General features: G+C 35.5%; 1 long non-coding RNA gene across 1 annotated transcript; it reads right to left on the bottom strand.

Moving 5' to 3' along the window:
• Positions 1–571: 571 nt before the first annotated feature.
• LOC120440062 lies at positions 572–4,123 on the bottom strand. The gene is made up of 3 exons (XR_005612942.1): positions 4,096–4,123; positions 3,149–3,175; positions 572–1,606 (listed from the first exon to the last, which is right to left on the bottom strand). It is a non-coding gene; the product is annotated as an uncharacterized LOC120440062 (long non-coding RNA).
• Positions 4,124–4,873: the final 750 nt, after the last annotated feature.

The following is a 4,873-nucleotide window of genomic DNA, read 5'->3' as shown; positions in this document are numbered from 1 at the left end:
AGGCCTGGCTTCTGGATGCACAGATGCTACTCACTCGTGGATGACTTTCACTGTTTGTAACCTGTACATGAGATGGTCCTGGAGCTTCTCCATCATGCTGCGTTTGCACAGTTACCTAGGGTTCAGTCTGGATTACCTGCTGTACTTTAGCATTTGGCACACATGCTAAGCGAACACCTCTCTTTACCACATCTGCATAAGACACTGCGGCTGTCTGAACGCTGCTCTGCACTTCTGGACTGGGAACAGTTGTAACAGACACCTTTACCTGCTCACCGGCCTGAGAAACATTTACCTGTTCTTTCTGCTTTTGCCATCTAAGCTTCTGGGACTGCGACCTTTGACCTTTTCTCGGCATTTTATTGAAGTACAAACTGAAGCTTATACGTATTTATACAAAGATATAAACAAAACTCAACCTGGAAACAGTGAAGAACTAATAACTTTTCAACTTACTATTAAATCTGAAAAAATGTAAATCTAAATATAAAAATGTTCCAATGTTTTTATAAATATGTAAATAGATGTAAAAGGTTGACTTTACTCCAAACTCAATATAAAAGATATTCAGTTCTTTGAAAACACTTGGCTCAGATTTATTGTAGCTTTTTCCAAAACAGAGTATTTTTACTTCTATTTTAACCAGACTTGTTAATGACTAGATCTTAGCTTCTGTAAAGGGATATACAGAATAAATCACAATCAATCAACAGGCTATAATAAAAGTCTTTTTTTAAGTAGACTTTGTGTAAATCTTTCAGATATCTAAAATGTAAAGCAAATATAAACAGCTGTGGTGATGTGGTGATCAGATGACAGGCGATGAGGATTCTTCAGCTGGATGTTCTGCAGCAGTCAGGAAACAGGAAGTCTGGGTCCTCAGGGCAGCTTCTCGATGGCAATTGTGTCTGAACACTGAGTAACAGAAATGTCCCTAAATAATAATAGTATAAACTTACTATAGTCAAATGTTACAGTCAATGAAACAGACTAGCAAAATGTATCTGAAGTTATCTAGTTTAATATTTTTGTGAATACAGCAGTCTGAATGTGTCGTATAAAATAACAAGTTTATCTTATTACAAGAAACCTTTAAGGTGTAAATTTTATATAATGTATCCAAGTAATTGCACCTCTAAGCCAAACTATCAGTATTTATTCCAAAGTGTTCCAAGTAAAAATTAAAATTGTGTAAATAGTTTCTACTGTACTGTAATTCTACTATTGTAATTTCAACTTTCTACTTGTAATTTCCAGCAAAAAGACTGGATGTGAGAGAGTTTAACGACAGGAAAGAAGGAGCAGTGAGAGCAGAGATCTCTCAGAATTCTGTAACAGATCGATGAAGTACTGGTAACTTCAATTTCCCAAAAATGGGGCCATGTCAAAACTTGATTTCGCCAGACAAAACTTGATTCCATTCAAAATTTGATTCCAGTTAAAAACGTGATTTTTGATAACTTAGATAGAGCTTGTGGGATAGAGTGAAGCAAGATAGAACGGCTTGTCAAAATAGATAGAGTGGGGAGAGTGATAGGACAGACTGAATGGCTTGTTAATGATAGAGAGAGAGAGAGAGAGAGAGAGAGCTTCTGCAGCAGGCCACCTGTAAGACACAAAGGGACTGGAATTAGGCATATTTCCAATAAACGTAGCTTTCCAGTATTTTTCAGACAATAAGGCACACTTAAAATCCTTTAATGTTCTCAAAAATAGACTTAGCGCCTTATGTATTCATTCTGGCTGTGCTTACTGACTTCAAACCAATTCTATGTGGGACACGGCGCTGCAAAATCTCTCAAAATGTTGTAGTACAACTTTGGTAAGCTACCGTAGTTAGGAGCCTCACGGTGTAATTCGCACTGTGCTTCAACAAAATATTATACTGTGTGTGTGTGTGTGTGTGTGTGTATAAGGACCTGGCAACTGTTAAGAGCCATGCTTACGAAGCAGGTTTCAAACTGATCAGCTCATGAAGAATTTGATGGATTTGTGGAAGAGGAATAAACTGAAAAAGTGAATGTGTCGTTCTGTATTTTATGTGTTACAACTGAACAATGTTGCGGATTATTGTGAATGAGTTGAATACAGCTTGATTTATCTGGCTGTTTTGTTTGGCTTAATGTACCTTATGTTTAAAAAACAGACCCGTTCATTGCCCTTATGCCTTATAATCTGAAAAATACAGTGCATATTGCACTGAACGACAATGTTTAACAAATGGTGGTGGAACTGATATAATGACATTTTTGCATTCTGTTGACACAATAAAAACAAACAGTGTATTGACTGAAACCAAGATGTGCTGCAACAGTTACTGTAAATATTATATGGTCCAAACAAACCTACACACTGACATTAGAGCAGTCAGTTTCAGGCTCCCTGCTTTGCATTAACCTTACATCCACTCAAATCAAATTTACTGATTCCCTGGCCAAACTGAACACAAATCCTTTCTCACATTTGCCTACAAACATCTTGATGATCACCAAGAGCTGTGCTGACTCACTGCACTAAACTGAGTCTCCTACAGTGACGAATTTCAGAAAAACACCAGCATTAAAGTCAAACATGATGCTGTTACTGTGATGGTCCAAAGTTCCTTTACTACTTCAGGACCTGCATCATGCCATCAGGTCCTGAGCTTCACATTAATCATACTTGGGATTCACAGCAGGAAACTGATGAGTTGATCCAAAACACACAAGGAACTCTGAACGAAACAAAACTCTTGGTGCAGTCTAATCAGATTCTGGACTTCAATGAAACTGGAACTATACATGACTTGAAAACCTTATATTGGACCTTAATGAAACAAAATCTGAAAGTAGAGTTGTCCAAAATCCCCCTAGTAATGCAAATCAGTCATTAATAGTTTCTGTAAATGCTTGATGGTACTTATTGCTATCAGGACTATTAGACTGGGTATTAGACTGCAACATGTTTTTACATTAGACCAGGTTGTTCTGGTTTGATTTTCTGTGCTTCATAAACAGAATCATCACTGTCAAACTGCTTTTTGTATTTATCCAGGTTATCCTTGTTAGATGATTTAAAACATTTAAAAGTGACAAAAAACATAAAAAAATAAATCTGCAAGGAAGAAAGTCTTTTCCCAGCACTGGACCTCAGACAAACCTTTACTTACCAGACTTGAGACGATCAGATCAGCAGTCTAAAGAAAGGAAACAATAAATCAGATCACTGTTTAATGATTCAGACAGTTGAGCCTCTTCACACACAATCCAATTTACTGTGACATAAAATAACTAGTAAAATCCTCAATTTCTTCAAGCTTTTATGAACATTAGCTGCAGAGTCTCACATGGCTATAACGTGTAATAAAAGCATTCATACTACAGAAGTGCAAAGAATAGGCTCTAATATTTGTTGGCACAAATGCAGGATATACCAAATATTTCCAACACAGAAGCTTTGTGGCTCAAACATCAGATCACTGTTAAATGACTTAGACCGTTGTGCCTTGTGTCACACGCAATCTGATTTACTGTGAAATAAAATAACTAGTACAATCATTAATTTCCCTTAACAACTTACTGTACTATAAAGAGGACTAATATTAGCTGCAGAGTCTCACATGGCTATAGCGTGTAATATAAGCTTAAAGAATAGGCTCCAATATTTGTTGGTACAAATGCAGGATATACCTGTTGGAAGGAATATTTATGTATTTTGCAATATTTCCCTTATTGCCAACATTTCTATTTAATTTTCAAACACACTGTATTCACTAAATAATTAATAAACTAATTTTAACTTATAGCATAAATAGAACATACTGACTTTAATATACCAAACACTGTGCACTCACAGCTCTAGTTCTCCTAGTTTTTTCTCATTGCTTAAGTGCTTAAAATCAGACATAAACGGGCTATTAAATTTCAGGGACATTTTCAGGGACAGTCAGAGGTCCTGTGTGCGGGCTTTGCTGCTTCAGATTACAAATCCTGACCATTTGTTTTTGCCCATCAGTAAATGGATGTCACAAAAAGCAAAACTACTGTATGTAAATTGTCAGATATGCTATACAATGACAGTGTCATATTGCTTCAGTTATAATCACTGTTTACTTACCAGCAAAGGCAAAACCAAAGATCTGTTTCAATCTGTGTAACAAAAGACAAAGAACAAAAATACAGCGTCAGTCAATACTGCTTTATTAATTTTAATTATAATAATAATTTAATAATGATAATAATAATTTAATTTTAATACTTTCGGTAGTCAAAAAGATTCAGTTAACTTCTGTGTTTACTACAGCTGAAATACAAACACCAACTGTCCTCTGTTTTCTTTTTTCTACACCTTATTAAAGATAACCATGTTCATTTAAGGTAATATGTGGTTTCATCCATTTGCAATAAGCCACACAAGTTTCTTAGTCATGTTAAACTCTAATAGTCTAAGGAGCTTGGAAAGAAAGTGTCTGGACTTCTTCACTGAAGAAGCTTCCCAGATGTGAAGAGGTGAAACGTCTTCTTGAAGTACAATGACCTGAATGACTGAGAACCTTCACAGTCATAATGCTCTAATACTTTGCTGCTATTCGATAACGTAGTCAATATCATAAGCAATTATTTGCTACACCTATCACTGCACACTTTATCTAATGGTGACATCACAATTTCAAAGTATGCAACAATCATAAATGAAAGCTTGAATGATATATCTGTTTTTTATCTGGTTTTAACATTTGAGGTGGCCTACATTCAAATTCTGTTGCCTAAAAATATTATCAATTGCATACACCATCATTTAGTATAATACATGCTGTTGTTTTAAAACAAATATCTACATACTATAATATTAATGGCCCACTGTTGCATTTTATTTATTTGAAGTTAGCCCTTTT

The sequence above is a fragment of the Oreochromis aureus genome, linkage group 4 (genome assembly GCF_013358895.1).
Source record: "Oreochromis aureus strain Israel breed Guangdong linkage group 4, ZZ_aureus, whole genome shotgun sequence".
Classification (NCBI taxonomy): Eukaryota; Metazoa; Chordata; class Actinopteri; order Cichliformes; family Cichlidae; genus Oreochromis; species Oreochromis aureus.
Note: the sequence above shows the minus strand (reverse complement) of the source record. Positions and strands in the feature narration are given on the sequence as shown.